This window comes from Trachemys scripta, chromosome 4 (assembly GCF_013100865.1).
Source record: "Trachemys scripta elegans isolate TJP31775 chromosome 4, CAS_Tse_1.0, whole genome shotgun sequence".
Taxonomy (NCBI): domain Eukaryota; kingdom Metazoa; phylum Chordata; order Testudines; family Emydidae; genus Trachemys; species Trachemys scripta.
Window position 1 is genome coordinate 91,034,265 of NC_048301.1, and position 20,992 is coordinate 91,055,256.

General features: G+C 39.5%; 1 long non-coding RNA gene across 5 annotated transcripts in view; it reads left to right on the forward strand.

Annotated features, from left to right (window-relative positions):
* LOC117877120 overlaps positions 1–20,992 on the forward strand; it is a 42,945-nt gene that overhangs the window by 9,586 nt on the left and 12,367 nt on the right. For 2 of the 5 annotated variants that reach the window (XR_004645617.1, XR_004645614.1), the window contains exons 2-3: positions 2,589–2,626; positions 5,327–5,427. This is a non-coding gene — a long non-coding RNA (uncharacterized LOC117877120). Of the gene's footprint in view, positions 1–2,137; positions 2,218–2,588; positions 2,627–5,326; positions 5,428–20,992 lie in introns of all 5 variants that reach the window. The other 3 variants (XR_004645615.1, XR_004645618.1, XR_004645616.1) reach the window with 2 other exon arrangements.

The following is a 20,992-nucleotide window of genomic DNA, read 5'->3' on the forward strand; positions in this document are numbered from 1 at the left end:
CCAACATTAAGGCTTGCACCATTCCATCATTCAAGTTGAAAATGAAGGATGGAAGGAGCTTGTCCATATCTTAAATACACAGTAATCAATCTTTGTGGGGACAGCAGTGGTTGGTGGCATGTTTTGATATTCTTGCTGGCAGCAGATCCATAGCAAAAATGATGGCCCAGTGCTGTGGAAGACTTGGAATGTGGCAGGACCACTGGAATCGCACTGCAGAATGGGATCTCATGCTGCTACCCATGCAAGATGTCAAAGCTGTATGTGATTTGTTTGTTCCTTTTTGTGCAGGAGGAGTGAGTGCATTTGCATTTAGTGGCCAACACATGCAATCTGCCAAGGGGAGAGTGCAGAAAATGCCAGGGCTACTGCAACCCTCATAGTACTGTACCAGCCACAGAGTGTCTCCACTACTTCTTCACAGTGTGGATAGAGGATTCCATGCTCTCAGGCCCTGAGGGCTCAATCATTTTATTTGATAGAAGTCAAGGGAATAGACCCTTTCATTCAATCAAGGCTGATCATGCTTAGAATTCAGATGCTCTGTGCTTATCAGACTACTTCATACAGTGTTCCGATACGGGCACATGTCTATAATGCTCACAGACACATACTCTCTCTGCCCTCTATAAATGGATCCACTTAGAACACACATTCAAGTATGTGGAAATGAAGTACCTATACTGAAGGCCAATACCTTAATCATTTCTGTATGGTTCTTGAAAAATAAATTGCTGGAAGCAATTAGCAATAAAAAACAACTTCAAAAAGTGACTTCTCCCAGCCCTTTATTCTGCATCATTCCCTCCACCCCCCCAAAAAAACACATAAAATTTGCTTCCTTCCTTCCCCTCCCCCATTAAATCCAACTCTTCCTTCATGTATGCACTGTTGCATACAACATCCAACCAATTTGCTGAGAGGATAGACAATCAACTGTAACTCCCCTCAACTTCAACTCCTTCCTCACACCCCTTCAAAAGTTTTTTTACTGTCAGTGTTCTGAGCAGGTTTTAACAATGGGTTCTGAAATAGTCCTGAATACAGTCTGTCCTTTTCCTGTCTATTCTGGTATTTATATGGCCCCCACCACAGTAGTACTGCAGCACCCATATTTTCCTTGTTTACACTTGCAGATAAACTGGGCTCAGCAGCACCACCACCGCCCCCTCCCCCTTTTTTTTGGTAGTTTAGATAAACTTTGAGGCTGGGGAGAATTGGAACTGAAGTTAAGGGGGAGAGGGGGAAAAAAAAAATCACTCGTTAAAGCAGAGTCTTAGGACCAAATTTATCTCTGGTGTAAGCCTAATGGAGTTACATGAAGAATGAATTTGGCCCTAAAACAAACTTAAAAATAACCAATGTTTACATTCTACCATTCAGTTGCAAAATGTTAGAACAAGAATTAAAGAGACATTGGAAGTCTGCTGTATCTAGACCAATCAGAACTGTTATTTATTTGTCTTCTCTTCTCGTTGGTTCATTGTAGAGTTAAATGACATGCAGATCAGACTAAGACTACCTTGGTGATACTTTACCTAATCTCTGTTCAAAATATTAAACACATTGGTGGAAAAGAAACAGAAAAAGCAAGGGACAAAGAGACCCTGTCAGTTTGTAATTTATGGTTTCTAAGAGAAACAATGAAAGGAACAACCAAATAAGTGCAACTCCTTTCTTTAGATTACAACACAAATGATTAATCGTTCTATGAATAGATTTGCAAGTAGCACCACCATGTTAATCAAGATATAAAAAATGTTTAGGAGCAGTTGCTTAGAAAAAACAAGATAAAGCCAATGGAAATTTGATACTGGTCAATAGTGCATTTATTCAAAATGTATCACGGACTTAAAGTCTCCATAAATTCTTTGTAAAAGAAACGTCCATTGTGATCACTGTTCCAGATCTAAGTGATTTATTTTTCCCCTTTCGTAGAAGTTAGATATATCTCAAAGTCCAAGTTATAGATCTATTGACATAGATTCAATCATGCCCTCATGAGATAATAAATATTAAATTCAAATAAGAAGATAATGCAAGGAAAGTATCTATAAGAAATGGATATTTTGATTTATTCATAGATTAACTCACATGAAGAAACTCACATTTCTATGTAACTTGTTTCCAAATTCAGAGGATCCACATTTCCAAACTGTTAGCTCTTGGGAACAGAGCAGATGGATTCTGTACAGTTTCAAAGAGGTTTCTTAGCAGGTATTTATCTCATTGCCTCACTCTAAGCAGCATAATTCTTTGCCCTCTCTATCCATACTTGGGGCCATTAATTCTACTTGTTTTGATGATCTGCTTGCACAGATGTATATTTGTTGTGTGTGCCTACATTACACACAAGCAGTATACTTTGAATAGTTTATAAAAAAGTACACTCAGAAAAGACATATTGAAATACCTGGCTGTCAGTCCATTTTCTATCTCCAGGAATTTTGTTCCCCGGACCAAACACAGTATTTTGCAAAGACATCCTCTTTTTGACCTTTACACAGTTATTGCCTTCAGTGATTCTAATGTCTTGTTTGGGATCATTCAAATCAAAATGGTTTCTCAGTCTTATCAATTATTTACAGAAAATCCTAGAGAGCAGTCCAAGTAAATGCAGCGAATGGTAAGTAGGTTTAATGTCAGCTAAAACTTGTGCAGAATTTTTAATCCAGTACTATTCTTTCAGATTAGCTGTTAGAATCAGTTTCAACCAAACATGGAATTAGCAGTGAAACAATGCTATTTATGAGTAGCAAAATGTTCAAACATTGTTTTGATGAACAATGGGGAAACCAACAAGATCACCAATTCTCTGGTACTTACATTTGCTTTCTTAGGGAATGAAAGTTCTTGAATCATTGTGGTAATTTACCATATTTTATCAGTTTCTGTTCAAGCCACCTACACACACTTCTTCGATATTCTTGACACTTACTGCAACATCCCCTATAAGCAGTTTGCATACAGATGTGGTAAAGACTAGAGCCCAAAGTTTCAAAGCTGCACATATAAATGCATGTGGAATTGTACACCTACTTTACACATTCAAATGTGCATGCAAATCAAGTAATTGTGTATGCATGTGCATTTGAGTCCAACTGACCAGGTGCACATGCAACTACCTGATTTATATGCATGGTCTGATTCGGAGTCCATTAAAGTCAATGGCAAAGCTCCCATTGATTTCAATAGTACAGGATCAGGCCCATATAGTCTGCACATACACATTTGAAAATGTAAGCCTAAAAGAGCAAGTTTATATCTGTCAGTGGCAACACAATATTAATGGAGAAGTATCATCCATTCAGAGGTTCTAAGAGTCAAGAATTACATTTCTCAAATCACAGGGCTTCTCTTGGAAGACTATTTCATAATTTAACAGATCTCATTGTCAGGAAGCGTTTCCTCTTTTTCTTTGTTGGTCATTTAATCTATTACTCATTATACCCACTTGTAAGATCCTAGATAGTTCTTCTCCATTTTTCATGTTTACATGCTTCACATATTTATAGGATGGTTTGTCCCTCCACCACAATCATTCCTTTCCCAAGCTATATGTATTTAGTTCTTTTAATCTTTCCTCATAAACCCTCTCTTTCTCCTATGAGCTCCACCCACCAACATTTTCCGGTATGGAAGAGCTCAGAACCAAACTAAATATTCTGGGTATAATGGCATTTTGGGATATCCCAAAATGCAAGATTTTTGCAATCTGGATCTCAGAATCATCTTAAGCAACTGAGTGGTAGTCCAAATGAACACAAGATTGTCATATCAGCATAGGAAGCTTTGGATGGCATCGCTAGATCATTTTTTTTAGTAGACCCTTAGACAATATTTTCTCCAGACAATGCCCTAACTATATTAGTTCCATTGTACCTGTCACAAATTAATGTAATTAAATACATAACATTTATAGTGATTGTTATGTTCAGAGTATTTTACAAACATTATCTAACCCCGGCATTAAGACATATTATTTCAATTTTCTATACAGGGAAACACAAGGCAAATACAAGTTACTTGGCCAACACCCACAAAAGGAGAAACGTTTGAGCTGGGACTAGAGTTCATGAATTCCTGTAAACCAGTCTCATGCTTAAACACTATGACACATTTGTCGCTTTGTGACACAGTGACACTTTATTTTGCTCCTATCATCATAGTAACTAACCCTAGGGAAAGCCAGTGGAAACTGTTTTTAATGTTGGAATTGTGCGGTGCATTTCCATGAGTGAAATAAGATCGTTCCACAAACTAGACCTGATTACACAATTAAATCTCACCTACAAAATTTACTATTTTATAAGTTCAGAGACTGACAGACTTCAAATATACATAACTAGATTAGTTAAACTGCAGATACTGAAAATCTTATTTGGTCCTTCAGAACTTAGCAGTACCATGCATCTGAAGTTGGGTCCAAATCCAACTGGGAAATATGCTTGCATAGAAAACACACCATATTTTTTAGTAAGCTCAACCATTTTTCTTAAAGACATGCATCCCTCTTGTGAAATATGTCACTGCAGACAGACTCTGAAGATAGCATTTTTGGAAGATGACAGAACTGAAACAGATCTAGGTCATCATAAATATACCATGTCACTGAGCAAGACAACTCAGAGTCTGGATCTTTCATTTGTAAGAGAAGGGCTAGGAAATGTCACTGGAATCCCAAAATAAAACAACCATCCCAGCAAAAGAAAACACAACAAACGTTCATGAAAGATATTTCAATGTAGAATACATGGTGTTCAAAGGTGCAGTAGGCACAGATAAAAGCAGCAGCAATTTCATGTTTAAAACAAACCAACCAACCTCACATACACCTCCATGATCTCTAGATATAGGGCTAGCCCTGGCAGTTGTGCCCCCTGTGTTGTAGGTCTGAGCCTGACAGCTACAAAAACATAGTACATTTGGGGTTGGTCAAACACTTACCACCCTTTGGAAAGATGTTTTGTCAGAAGAATTTGAACATCTGGTAAGGGACTTGGTGCACTTGTCACTGTGTGAGCCAGAGTGGGCGGGGTCCCCAAGTTCACCTTTCAAAGTGGAATGGGAATCATAGTTGGCTTTCAGTTTTAGGAGAGGGCATACCCTCTACCTCCTCCACTTCAAACCCCGTAATATAGGTCCCCATACAGCAGCAGCAGCACACACATGGTATATGTTCTGAATCAGCCCTGACCATCCACTTAAGAATTATATTAAACTTGAATCTTACAGAATTGTTTGTCTTTTTTAAAAAGATTCTCTCTCTCTCCCTCCCTCTATGCTTTGATTTATGTGCCATTTTTTCTGTTTGCTTTCTTTATAGAAGAGAAAAATATGCTTTGCCACTTTAAATCACTGATTCTTTTTGGCCCATCCTCCCCTAGAGGAAACTGGAAGGATCTCCAACACGCATTTTCATACCAGGTACATGAGGCTGCTGCATTTTAATACGCTTATTTTCAAGTAGACCTAAAGAATGCAAGTGTCTTAGGGCCTTATGACCAGTAACAAAACTACATGTACCATGTTGGCCACACTGGAAGCATGTTCCTAAAGACGCTGCTTGTGTTTATAAAGTCTTTTGAGGTGAGGGTTGCACAGTAGAAAAACATAACAGAAATTTAACAAAGGCCACACTAAAAAATGTGAAAACAAAACAAAAAAAAGTAATTCTCCCACAGGAACCAAAAGGCATTTCATACATGTCCAGTGAGACATTAAAAATAATTATGTGGAAAAGTAATAGCTCCCTTGGTTGTTTTAATGTATTTTTGTCTACAACCAAGAAAACTGCTGTCTTGGCTTTGCTTGAAAAGTCTCTCAAACAAAAGCCCTTCAAATGACCCTCGGATTATTAAACAGCAGTAACAATGAACATGTATCTCAGTTTAAAAAGTATGTCAAACTAAAAAGACTGACAGTTTGGAACTTGGAAATAACCTTCAATGAAATGTACAGGGTTATTTTTCCTCAATTTTCAGAGTCCCGTCTCTGAAAACAAAAATGCATAGGAAAAATCTATATCGTTCTCTTGTCGGAAGGGAAATCAGGTAGAGTTACATTTTTATTTTCTCTCTCCCACTAGATCTTTGTTTCTGGTATTAACATATTTATTAGATATGGGTCCAATTCCAAAGGTTGGATTTGGTTCCTAATTTAAACTTCTCCAATGTTCACAGAGGACAGTTCGGATCACGAAGGTTGTTTTTGGCTTCATTTCCCATATGATTTCCTCAGAAACTAGCTAGAGATCATTATGGAAGAGATTAAAAAAAAAAAATAGACAAATAAAACCAAAACCAACCAAACACAAACTGCCAATAGTGCCAAAACATGAAGCCAAAACTCCAGATACACAGGTGTTGAGATGTTCAGTAACATCCACTCATGTAAATGCCATAGCAGGAGAAGCAAACACTGGAGCGGGGCGGAGGGGGGGGGGCGGAGGAGGGCAAATAGTTATGCCCAGTAGACTACTTTTGTTTAAAGTAATTTATCATTGAAATTATCTTTATAATCAGATACTAACTTCAAAAACTGATTACAAAATAGATCTGATGTGTTTTCATTTTATGAGATGTCACAGACAAAATGTGCACTTCCATTGGCTGCTGGAGTCATTGGTGTTAAAAAGAACAAATGTGTTTGTGATCTGTGGGCAAAGTTTCCTAATAACTGTCTGTGGACACATCCTCTGCTGCCAGTCAAGCATGATTCTCTAACAAAGGCTGTGGGTGCCAGCCAATGTAGCCTTAACTACAGTAGGAATAATGGAAACTATAGTTCCACATCACTGGTAGCAATGGTGGAGGCTGCAGTGTAGACAGAACACGGGTGTTTTTAAACTACCTCTGAACAGGGTTAGATGATACAGTAGTAAAATTATGTTCTCGTTATTATGACTGCCACCACAGGCAGCCTGGGTTGAGCTGAGTCAGTGAAGAAAAATGCTTAAATTTTTTCCCAGTGTAGAGGTATTCTGTATGTGCCCACAAAGCTCTCAGACATATGAGCTGCTTGGAAATTATTTATCCAAGCCATTTTCCATGGTCACTTAGCCCAGTCTCTCCTTTGTAACATTTCTGAGACTTAAACTAAAATGATGTCAGTATTTGTAACAGTGAAAATACAGTGACAAATTTGTAACTTTACTAACAGGCCCCTTCAGTTTTGAAGCCAAAATATCACTTTGCCATGTATAAACAAAAGCAGGGCCTTTGAATGGCATTGAGTTACCATCTTTGCAGGCCAAACCTTTCCATTTGCCCTCAGAACTAACTGTTGCAGTGTGGGTAGCAGCAATATAAGCTGCCTTGCCACTGTGCCCAACCCCTGGCTTGGAGGCATTGGCTCTAGGGGCCAAAGAGGGTTTCATTCTCTATAACCATGCCAACAAGGCTGATCATTAATGTCAAGTTTAGGGATTTATGTGACCTGGGATTACACTACCAACTCAGTTTACAATGACTGCATAATAGTAATCAGATGATACTACTACCAGGGTTAGATTTGAATCAGCAATATAGTAATAGTGAAAGACACTATATCCCCATCCCACCAATGTAATCCCTTCCCTGACTCTGCCATATTTCAAGACATTCAAAATTCCCTCAGAATTAATGAACATCTATTTCTGGACTTTTTAAAACTAGAAAATATAACGATAAGTCCTGATCTTGCAAAGCATATAGTTTACTGTATAAACTCATTTTGTTCTATATAAATCATAGAATATCAGGGTTGGAAGGGACCTCATGAGGTCATCTAGTCCACCTGCTCAAAGCAGAACCAATCCCCAGACAGATTTTTGCCCCAGATCCCTATAATGGCCCCCTCAAGGATTGAACTCACAACTCTGGGTTTAGCAGGCCAATGCTCAAACCACTGAGCTATCCCTCTCCCCCATATAAAAAGCAGGCAATAATATAGATAACATTCTGTAAACATTATTATTGATTATTATTCTTAGTAATGTTGATTTGTTGTCAGGTTTTTTTTAAAAAAAAGAAAAAAAATGTGAATTTTGCTTGTAGAAAATTTTAGTCTTGTTGTTTCTAAAAAACATTTAAAATCTGGCACCAGAGACCATGGAACTATGGAGTTCTATACAAAACCTTTTTAAGGAGTTACTGTTCACTTCATGCTAGCTGCACTGATTTCGCAAACTGCATCACTCTTCTTGCTATAAACCTTGGCAGGTAAGGCTGGTGTTCATCAACCGCAGTAGTTATTTTTTACTCCAGTGTTTTCAGTAGTATAATAGTAATGAGCCCACTGGTCACAAAAGGCCTTGTGTTGTGTCTGCAAATACCAACATCATAAAATCAGCTTTAGAAGCTGCAGTACATTTAAATCGTTTTGTTGTAACGGTACAATGGGTCAGAAAAGGAATAAGAACTTCACTGTGAAGCAAAAATTGGACATTATCAATTAAACATGTACAGATTTAAGGATCTAGCCTTCTCTTATTATGTATGCAATGCCTATTAATTCCAGTGGGTGTTATGTATGCACACAGAGAGGGCAATTAGAGACTTCTTATTAAATATTTGTATTGTAAAATCACCCAGAAGCCCCAGTCAGGATCAGAGTCCCATTGTATTAGACATTCTACAAACAAGTTCATTGACCAAATCGGAACAATACATTTTATATATTAAATGTTGTTCCTTTGTGCTTTCACTGGTTCTATTTTAGACATTATCTCCCGTTAACAAAAAACAAGCAAGCAAGCAACTCTTGCTTGAAATGGTCTGAGTTAAACAGGATGAAATTTAACAAAGACAAATGCGAAGTGCTCCACTTAGGAAGGAAAAATCAATTTCACACATACAGAATGGGAAAAGACTGTCTAGGAAGGAGTACGGCAGAAAGGGATCTAGGGGTTATAGTGGACCACAAGCTAAATATGAGTCAACAGTGTGATGCTGTTGCAAAAAAAGCAAACATGATTCTGGGATGCATTAACAGGTGTGTTGTGAGCAAGACACGAGAAGTCATTCTTCCGCTCTACTCTGCTCTGGTTAGGCCTCAGCTGGAGTATTGTGTCCAGTTCTGGGCGCCGCATTTTAAAAAAGATGTGGAGAAATTGGAAGAGCAACAAGAATGATTAAAGGTCTTGAGAACATGACCTATGAAGGAAGGCTGAAAGAACTGGGTTTGTTTAGTTTGGAAAAGAGAAGACTGAGAGGGGACATGATAGCAGTTTTCAGGTATCTAAAAGGGTGTCATAAGGAGGAGGGAGAGAACTTGTTCACCTTAGCCTCTAAGGATAGAACCAGAAACAATGGGTTTAAACTGCAGCAATGGAGGTCTAGGTTGGACATTAGGAAAAAGTTCCTAACTGTCAGGGTGGTTAAACACTGGAACAAATTGCCTAGGGAGGTTGTGGAATCTCCGTCTCTGGAGATATTTAAGAGTAGGTTAGATAAATGTCTATCAGGGATGGTCTAGACAGTATTTGGTCCTGCCATGCGGGCAGGGGACTGGACTCGATGACCTCTCGAGGTCCCTTCCAGTCCTATAATCTATGAATCTATGAATCTATAAGCAAGCAAACAAAAAGAAATGATATTTCTTGATATCAGCAACATAAGGGCAATATTTTGGCAATTTCTTTATAAGTTTTGATTTTGTAATTACTTAAAGCTGCTTAAAATTTGAATATCTAGCACTATGCTAAGGTAAGAAGACATATGTCTTTACTACTACCAAGACCTTCTAAAAATACCTTTTATCAAGGCAACAAGATACAGCATTGAATTTGCCTGGGACAACTGTCATGAAATTGCCATAGTGAAATGAAGTGCCAACAATGTTTTGACGCAAGATAACAAATTTTGGGAAGCCCTACCTTGGAAAGATGTAAAGCAGCTCCATGGGAGGCTGTTGTTAACATGATTGGCTGACCAAGTGAAAGATGTTCATTTATGGTAAGACATATGGCCACACCTAATTAGGTTATAGTAAATGTCTATACATCAGGAGAGAAGCATGAAGAGTGGAGTGTTTCTGACCTCAGATATAATAGCTAGAGACTTTCTTACGAAAGAAGTCACAAATCAGGACAATCTCGTTCTACTACTTTCCTTAAAAAAAAAAAAAAAAAAAAAAACCCACACTTCTTTTCAAGTCTTTAATAGTTTATTGATGAAAAGCTTCCTCAGAGAAAGGAGTATGCAGGATTAACACTAGAATCCTTCACTGCTGTGATATTTTGATCTTCTGGGGTTTTTTTGTTTTGTTTGTTTTTTGGTTTTTTTTGTCTCCACCTACATTAAACTGCCTTAGCAGGACCCCTGCAGTTCTCCTGCAGAAAGAAACTAAATATGGGATGTCTGGAATATGGAAAGTAACTCAGCTCACAGGGGAGGAAGCCCCATAGGACCAGCGCAAAGGGGGTTTGGTGGGATTGGCTACAATATGCTTTGCTTGTTAAATCTGCACAAGAAATAAATCCTATTTTTTTTTAAAGTATGCACAGGTCCTTCAAACTGTTGCAAAAGCACTAAGATCTTTGGGTGTATAAGCAGGGGAATACGGAGTAGACGTAGGGAGGTGGTATTACTTTTCTATACAGAGTTAGTGAGGGCATTACTGGAATACTATGTCCAGTTCTGGACTCCACACTTCAGAAAGAATATTGGCAAAATGAAAAAAGTTAAAAAGAATGCTACAAGAATTATTCAAAGTCTGGAAAACCTGCATAACAGCAAAAGATTAAAGAAACTCAATCTATTTAGTTTATCCAAGAAAAGGTTCAGAGATGACTAGATCACAATCTATATGTGAAGATTTCTGATTGTAGAGGGTTTTTTAATTTAGTAGACAAAGCATTCATTACAAGATTCAAATGATTAGAAGCTGAAAGTGGACAAATTCAGTCCAGGAATAAAATATACATTTTTAACAGTGAGGGTAGTTAGCAATTGGAACGACTTACTTAGAGATGTGATGAATTCTCCGTCACTTGCAGTCTTTAACATCAAGATTGGATGTCTTTCTAATGTCAGCAGGGTCTGAATGAGCTCTCCCACTCCCCAGCTAGCTGTCAGGGGAGAGCTTATTCAGACCCTGCTTACATCCTCCCCACAGCCAAGAATATGTTGTCCCGGCAAATCACACTCCATATTATACCAACTACATGAGTTCTCCTCAAACGGTCTGAGGAAACCCACTATATGGATTCACTAAAATTACAGAAGTTATGGGCTTGATCATGCAGGAGTCACTTGGTGAAATTTTATGACCTGTGTTATGTAGGAGAGCATGTTAGATGATCAGCATGGTACCTTTTGGCCTTAAAAATCATCAGTCATGTACAAAACTCCCATATTAGCATGAGTTTCCCCCATTTTGACCTACTATAATATGTGTAAATTCTTAAGTGAGATGGTGGGGGTGGGGAGGCACATGGAAGATCAGGCTGTTTCCACTGCCATCAGCATGTGTGTCTAGGAAGGTGGGCAGAGTCATCAGGGATGCTCAGAGTTTGGATACACTTAAACTTTTCAGTCCTTACTAGAGATGATCTAAGAAATCTGGATTTAGAGTTGGTTTTGCAAATCCTTGTTTGTTGGTGTCTCAGATCTCACTTCCAAACTCCTGAAGCTTGTATAAGGAAAAGATTTGGATAAAATTTAAGCTTTGACCCATCCTCAGAAACTATCTAAACTGAATCTCTGAAATTGCAAGAAAAAAGTATGTGTTCCCCACACTAATCCAGGAAGCGAACGCAATAAATATTACTCTGCAGTAAATTCTTACATCTCCAGAGGTGCACTTGCATCCTTCCAAAGGGTTTTATTTTCTGTTTCTTTTCATCTGCACCATTGTCCCCTATAAACCAATTCTTTATTCTGCCTGGGAATAGTAGAATGTGTGACTAAGGACAGAGTTTACTAAATGCTGAATTAGCTGGGATTGATTTAACCGTGTAGGCATTTACTTGTTCTTAGAAAATCTTGTGTGAACTTTGAAGAAGTTGTTTGATGCCATTTTTTCTGGGCAGGATGTAAAATGATTCTCTCTCATTTCCTATAAAGAGCCCTAATAAAAAGCTGTCCTGTGACACACACATGAAAAGGGCAGAATAAAGGCCCAGCTGACAGAAACCACTCCAGACTGACATATTTGTGAGCTATGTATCGTTTCCCTGCCCTGCCTAAAATTAATTAGATAATAAGGAAATAGTTATTGGTTCTTGTACACAGTGTACTCTAGATTACCAATGGCCTGTCATACTTCATAGTACTAGGAGATTAAAAAATTCAGTACCATCACTCACATGGAATTCTTTCCATGTGGCAATACTTGTGAAGTTCACTCCATTTCACTGCAGCTGTGTACCACTGCAAGCTTTATTTCTGAGAGCTATACATGTTGAGTGTCATTAAAAAAGTACTGGTATCATTAAACAACCTCAGTTATGTTCCCAGAAGAGTAGGGAACCAATATAGCAACACTTTCCATGGAGGACAAAAGCAGTAGATAAGGACAACATTATTTGGTTTCAGTGTTTATGGTATCAACGTTTGCTGTTTTACTTAGAATTGCTAGTACCTAATCCTAATAACTCCTTTAGGAAATGGTAACGAGCTTTCTAAAGCCTTTTTCTATTCCATATATTTTTGTTTAAATTAAGCAGTTCAATTCCTCTAAACAATATCATTTACTCGCTAGATTGAGAGGTTGAGATTACTGAGGAGACAGCAAGCTCATCATTTTAGGGAAGGAGCACTTACAATTTCACTTCAGAGACTGGCCAACTAAAGGAATGGAATTGATGGACTCTGGGTCCAGTTTTCCCTAACTGAAAGAACTTCATATCACTACGGTGCCTTTGTGGGAGAGAAGAAGCTGCAGGGTTTGAACATGCAGCCATATTAGTTGAGAGGCCGATTAAGTGCATGGCGCAGTGACATTGGTTGCAGTATTTGGGAGAGGCAGCAAAGTACAAGGGTGGGAGAGCAGCAGCTAGAGGAGCTGGGTGAGCAGCTGTCAGGAGTAGCTAGCTCACTGGTATACTTTTAGCAGAGACATCTACATGTGGTGGCCTTGGGAGAAGCTGCAGCTGTGTGCCAGCTACGTACAGTAGAGGAGTGATACAATGGCTAGCAGTAACAGTGACAAGTGAAGAGACGGGGGAGGAAAGAGAGTGAAAGTGGGGACCTAAAGAGAACTGGCTCTGTGACAAGAAAGAGTGGGAGTATCTCTGAGATACTCCATTAGTGCTGCAGCAAGCAAAAAGGGTTAAAAATACAGGACTGGGGGTGTGTAGAAATAAACTAAATTTGAGGATCTATGGGTGCTTACTGGGTTGAGGCTCCCTGAATGAGAGAGTTTTGCTCTTCCTCAGCATGCTGGTTCTTCCCCTGGATAGATTAGCCCTTCAGAGCTAGCACCAGTGTTCTTCTAGGGTTTGCACAGCTGAGAAGACCACCACTGGCCCAGGCCCATATAGCATCTTTTCACTTCCTTTGACTTTCTACTCTATAGCCAAGGGCTCTAAAATTGTTAATCACGTTCCATGGCCAGTGAATAATTAGTGCTCATAACATGGTCTTGGAAAAATGCCTTTGATATCCCACGCTTTCAGAACAGAAATGGATCCAACTGTCACAGAATACAAAAACATCTGTGTAATCCAAACCATATTCTGTCTGGGAAACAAAGGTTATAACTATACAGATGTCCACTTCACTAACCATTATCTTCTAATTCATCAGGATCTAGTATTGCATCCAATTAAAAAGAAAGGAAGGAATGCAGTTATAGAGTTAGTCCAGGTGAATTTGGAAGCTTACCTTATTAGCTATACCATTAAAAAGGCCTGTATTTTCTTTAACTGTGAGATCATTTAGGACATACAGAACTTGTGCTGTATTTTAATTCTGAAGATTCTACAACCAGAAAGTTTCCTTTCTTCCCTAGAGTGATGTAATCTAAGCACAGCATTTGTAGCCAGAAACTCACGGTATCTAATTCTGGCTCTTACACCGGGGCCCAGATCCTCAGAGGTATTTAGGTGCCTAATTCCCCTTGATTTCAGTTTAAGGAGCTGGGCTCAAGTCCTTGTGTAGGCTCAGACAAGTCACTTACCCTGTCTGCCTCAGTTTCCCCATCTGTAAAATGGAGACTTGTGAGATTTAAGTGCTTTGAAGATGTAAATTGCTGTATAAGCACTCAATGTTATGAGGACCCAATGTAGTCCACAGCAAGCCAGACCTAATTTCTACACCCAGGCTCACTTGAAATTCTGTGGTAATTTTTTTTTTTTAGGATTTATGCTTTTTATTGAATTTGAAGATGAAGAGAAGCTCTCATGGGTTTTTTAGTATTAAAAACTTAATTTTATTCTGTCCCCCAATTTTCATTGTGCTACAGAATGCATTGAACACACAAAAGTGCACTGGAGAAGTTGCCAGTGGTGGGAGGCCTTGGGTTTTATCAGCTGGACAGAGGACAGTTGAGGCTTTGGACTCCTGAGAAGGTGTGGGAGACAATTGGGGTTTGGAGCACTCATGGGATGAAACTTTTGGCAATGAGACAGGAATGCATTTCATCTTCCACTCCTCTTTGTGGACAGGGCAGAAATGACTGGATGGGGTTCAGGAATCCTAGTCTCAGCTATACCACTGATTAGTTATGTGACCTTGGGCAAGTCACTTCTCCTCTTTGGGCCTCAATTTTACCCCGCCCCCATCTGTAAAATGAGGATGAGAAGACCTGCTTAAGGTGATCAGATTTTAAAAGTCAAAATTTGGGATACTTTTAAGACATTTTTACAGCTGTGAAACAGTCAGACTAAAAAAAAACCATGTTGAAAAGTGTTGCTACTGCCAGCTTCTGACTCCACAGTGGCGCATACATGTTTCTCAGAACGGGGTGTTTTTTCCCCCAGTAACTTTGTGTCTAAATGTATTTATCACAAAACATTGAACAAGTGTCTTTAACTTTCACTTTGAGCAAAAGAACAGCTTTTATGTATCAGTTTTTCTCTACGCTCCAAACACTGAATGCTCCTTCCACAAGATTGTTCCTAAGCTTTTGGGGGTAGGTGTTGTCTTTTTGTTCAGTGTTTGTATAGTGCAGGGGTCGGCAACCTTTGAGAAGTGGTGGGCCAAGTCTTCATTAATTTAAGGTTTGGCGTGCTCGTAAAAGGTTTGGCGTGCCAGAACAGCAGCACGGGCAGCAGATGGAACCCCAGACTGGCAGAGGGCTGAGCTGGGGTTCCGTCCGCCGGCCCCTGCCAGCCGGGGTCCCGGCTGCCGGCCCTGCTCAGCCTGCTGCCGGCCGGGTTCCGTCCATCCAGGCCAGCAACGGGCTGAGCGGGGCCGGTGGCTGGGACCCCGGCTGGCAAGGGGCCGGCGGCCGGGACCCAGACTGGCAGCAGGCTGAGCGGCTCATCCCGCTGTCGGTCTGGGGTCCCAGCCACTGGCCCTGCTCAGCCCACTGCCGGCCCGGGTTCTGTCCATCCAGGCTGTCAGCGGGCTGAGCAGGGCCGGCGGCCAGGACCCCGGCTGGCAGCAGCATGCCACCAAAAAATCAGCCCGCGTGCCGCCTTTGGCATGCGTGCGCAGGTTGCAAACCCCTGGTATAGTGCCTAGCACAATGCGGTATTGGGCTGTGACTTGGGTTCCCAAGAGCTATTGCAATACAAATAATAAATAAATAAATAAAGCGAGCATATCTTGCTCACTATAGCAATAGATCTTGAATATTTTTTGTAGTCAATAAAAATGTTTTGATAGAAGGAATTAAATTACAGGATATATCATGTGTCTTGAAAGACATTGCTGGGGACAGTAAAAAAACATATGAAAAAAACAAGACTATCCCAATAAAACTGGGACATATGGCCACTTTACACCTTCCTTTGTAAAGTTCTTGAAAATCTATGAATGTAAAACACTGTATAAGAGCTATCTATTATTGTTGTTTCAGGCTACTTATACTAGTTTACCTTTGCTTCAGGCTTCAAAAATTTTCTTCACAATTATCTGCCATAGAGACATACTTTTTAAACAATGAAAACTTAGATTCTGAAGCATAATTCTGCAGCAAAAAGCAGGCGGGGAGGATGGAATTTTGCAGCAAACTCCATGTTGTGGCATCATCATGGAGTACATGAGCCCCTGAGTATTATCACTGACTCTACACATTAGTTTCACTCCATATAATTATTTTATTCCCTTTTTATGAACTGTGAATCACTCCTTACCATAAGTCATGTTATTTATAGAGTTCCACAAATCCACCCACCAGCACCACCACTGAGGAGTCCAGGTTGCTGTACAGTTACCATTATAATAAACAATAGTGTAAACATTATAAAACATTGTATAAGCCAAACGAAATCTTAAGAAACAAAATAAAGCAGCATTATTAAGAGGAGGGAATGGGGGCACCTTTAATGGACACCTTTAAAACAGAAAACACCCCAGAGAAGTATTTTCTGTAAGTTTAGCAACTGGACAGAGATGGTCTGAGCTGACCGTCCAGGGGAGGGAGTTCCTTACTTAACAAACCAGCACAGTAAACACTCTTGTCACTCACTGACCTAAAGGCTGCTGGGAATACCTTACCTTTCAAAAAAGCAGGTTCAGATTAGTAAATACATTTTATTTAAGAGTTTCCCTCCCTTTCAGGTTCAACAAAATTTGAAAGCTTATTAAACCCACTTCCAAAAACCCTACTTACCTGTAAAGTGCTGGTGTAGATGAACTGATGATATCAGTCTGGTGCAAATTGGTCACAATAGTTCTAAGCAAAATAAAAGCAAAGCAATGTTTGTGCTGCCTCTGACACTAGGAAATACCTTCTTCCCCTGCTATAAAGACCTGGCCTCCCTGCTCTCCTTGATGTGGTTATATACTAGCAGAACGAAAGTAAATGTGCAGCTTTTCAGCAGAACATCAACCAACAAGTGGAACCAAAATAGGCTTATCAAAGAAGATGGGACTGATTATCCCTAGAGTCAAACTAAAGAGTCTCTGATGGTAGCAGCAGGTCTCCAAGAGGAAAACAAACCTACAATACTTTTAAATAGATAGGAAAATGAATAATGGATTTTGCTGGTGGTCATTAGCAAGTTAATAATTAGTTAAGAGCCCTTGACTTGGCCTAAGTCCTTAATTCCTCAAAATGGTCATCAGTATCTGCCAAGTAATGGCTTCGGTCAAAAGCCATAAATTATTGCTCATTTAAAGATTCAGCCCTGCAAGTTCCCTAAAGTGTTTCAATGATCATGAATGAGAAAGTGAAGTGAGGAAGCAGACTATTGTAGACTCAGGACCATCCAATCTGCAGGGAAGACAAAAAGTATCTCATGTGAGAATACCAATCTATGTGTTAGACAGTTAAACGGATACAAAGCTGATTAATAACATTCCTGATAACATGTGTGTGCTCTGTACATTCAGATGGATAAGAATTGGAGGATCTGCTTCCAAGTAAAATGCTTCCAGTCAAATCTTTAGACCAACATTTTCAGAAGTGACTAGTGATTATGGGTGCCCAGCCTGGCGCACTTTAAAAGTGCCTGATTTTCAGGGAGTGCTGACCATCCACTCTGTGAAAATCAGGTACTTTTCAGGTATTGAAAACTGGGCAGCCCAAAACAAGACATACTAAGCCACAAACTTTCATTTGTATGGAATATGTTTAATTTGGAGGACAAACAATCCCCACCCCCAAAATGCCAGTAAAACCCAACTCTAACATGTTAATATGTGGCTGATACTGAGATTTATACTGAAGTGCTAACTGAAAGCCCTACTCCTGGGTTTAAAAATAAATGGAGGAAAATAAAACAATTTTGAAAATATCTAGTTAAAAGGAAAAACTATCAGCTAACACATCTTGTAGTTACCAGAGCAATTCCATACCCCCACAGTGATGTGGTTATATTTGGATGCCAGCTCTCCTCCTGCAGTGGCACTCCAACCACTAGGAAACCACTATGGCTGGTTGAAAATTCTGTCAGAACTGTTTTTCTACAGAAAATTGGGTTTTACAAAAAGTATCTCTTTCCCATGAAAAATGTTTGATTTTTCATCAAAAAACTGAATGGGGCTAAGCTTCCCAGCCAGGCTTCATCTCCCATGATGCATCACCTCCCCACACCAAAAAGGAAGGCTGTGGTGCATCTTGGGGGATGTAGTCCTTCCTCACAGCCCAACTTATAGAGGGGTTTGGGACCATGAGGAGCTGTAGTGTCATTTCAGAATTGAAATATTGCAGGCTTTGGTCAAAATATTTTTATTTTCAATTATCTGTGCCGAATACTTGAAATTTTCCGGGGGGGGAGAGTCTGTCATTCTCTAGAAACCACTGCTTTCTCTCCTAGCACAGTCACATCCTTCAACAGGTGATTGGGAAAATGTATAGCTAAAATTTAGGTTAGATATATGAACTGGGAGTTGGCGTAAGCCTCCCAATTTGGTTTTTTAAAACATAAAGCTTAAAAGAAGAAAGAGGAGGAGAAACATGAGAAAGGAAACAGGTAAAGTGGGCAGAATGGGAAAAAATCTGCAATTTTAAACAGGCCTCTCTTCTTATTGTGCAAAAAGTTGGTTGCCCTTTCAGCAGCAGTTTGTGATCAAGCAAACACTTTTAACTCATTTTCTTCTGAAAAAGCTAACCTGGACTCCTATTATTCCCAGATAAAAATATATTAAGAGGGAGTTAAGGTTGAGGATACATATCAGTAAATTAGCATAAAACACATTACAGGAATGTTGCAATTCTCCTAAAAACAAACACTACAAACCTAGGAAATTCAGAATTAAGGTTAAATTTAAAAACAATCCAAATGTTAAGGTGTGGAAATGCACAATTAATGCATCCTTAAAAACCTTAATTCTGCCTTGGAGTGATGCCAATCATTTGACTATGGTTAGTGCATAATAGCCCTTATAATTCCAGATAAGATTAAATTGATTTTTAAAGACAAAAAATATTTTTTCATTTTTTACTCATGATATAATTACAAGGAAGATAGTGGTCCTCAACAGCACAAGGAGCCACTATTTTCCAGAGGGCAATTTGCCTTTAATATCATTGGAAACAACAGGAGGCAGTGGCCATTTTGAAAGAGGGACCCACCATCTTTCCTGGGGGCAGCCCCTGGCCTCTGTCTCATTGACAACAATTGGAAATTTCCAGTGCAGAAGCATTCCCTCCAGCATATTTTCTAGAGCTTTGTGGGGTCTTACTGTACTCTTGCTAAGGACTTGAATTCCAGATGTTGTCAGTACCAAGGAGTTACAACTGACATTAAGCCCCTTTGCTTCTGGTCCTCCCTGCAGTCACTGTAGTTGTGGCACAATGGGGAAAACCATTCCTGTGAATATTGGCACTTGAAAGAGACATATCTGGTACAAAGGGCAGACTTTTGTTCAACATCTCTGATGCTAGTGGTGGATCTGGCTTTTGGACAGTTGTCCTGGTACATGGAGTGTCAGCAAAGTAGTTACATTTTGGTGCAAGTCTTTCTTTTTTCCAACAGTTGTGAATTAAAGGTAGAGTTTTCACCTTTGAATTTCCTGGCTTTTCTTTTAATGCTGCTTTTCTTCTAAAGGTCTCAATGTTAAGTGTAAGAACATGCAATGGCTTAAGTCAATTAAAGTAATGATGCCAGTTTTCACTTATTTTTGTTTGGCTTATAAGGCGTGCTGAGGGACAAATCCTTAACCAGATCCCTAAGGTGAAGTAGCCTGGAACAGGCATGGGTGAGAGAAGTCTTCCCTCCAGATCACAGAATAGCAGAACTACTCCTATAATTCGTTATCTAAATAAAATAGATTCATTCTAAACAGATTAACAATTGTTCACAAACTTCCCCTAGGCAGTTAGGAGTTGAAGGTAAAGCCTGAGGGTGAAATCTTACTTCCATTGAAGTTAATGGGAATTTGCCATTGGCCTCAATGGGGTCAGGATTTCATTCTGAGGCAGCTGAAGGCCCTGCAACTGAGGGTAATGACCTGTGGATCTACCTAGCCATGGATTCACAAGCTCCACACCCTTTCAGCCCTGTTTCAACTCTTCTGCATGCTAGTGCATGAGAAACCCTGTGCAGTGGACCCATACTGGCTCAGCTGTTCCTTGGACTCCCTGTGGCTAGTATAGAAAAAACAGGATTTGGCCAAAGTGCATAATATGATTAGAAATATACAACTGCCAATACAATATGGTGTCTCTTTTTTGAAGAAATGATAAAAATAGCAAAGAAACAACACTTCTGTTCTTTCTATGACAGACTGGCATTCTTCCAGCAGACTTAAGTACTTTTTGTACTGGGGGGAGGGGAGGAAATGATGGGATATGGTCCAAGATTAGTCATACAAACCTAAGAAATATGGAATAAGAGGCTGGGCTGAAGCAGCCAAAGTGGTACCACCAGCTGCAGGCCCATTAATTAATGTTCTGCGGTATGTAGCAGGAAGAATGACCCTGATACTTGCTGAATACAAGGAGATAACTTTTACAGAGCAGCTGTGCTTTTCTTACAGAGGTATATTTATCCAAGAAGAACCTTGCACATTTTCCCCCATCTCACAAGGCAGTAAATTAGTTCTAATTGCAGAGATATGTAATGAAAGCTGTGCCCGACCTTCTGCAGCATTTGAAGGTTTATTTTACGGGTTTAGGTTTTCTTTGAGTGTCTAACTCAAAGAAAGGAAGAAAAAAAGAACATGAGAGAAAATGTAGGTTTTATGGATCTATAAAATCACCCTGCTTTAGATAAATGTATGTTCCAGTGCAACTTACACAGTATAATTTAACACTGAAGTTCCGTGGCTGGCAGTGCGACGCACTATATACACTATATTACATATCTTTCTCCATTTGCAGTTCTCCTCTTAACTTAGACATAATTAACAGTGTTATCTCCTCGAAAGGGAAAATGTGTATTTACCCAGAGCTGAAGAGAATGTACTCTACTCCTAGCTTTATGAATCAATGTGAAAAAATAACAATAACCAAT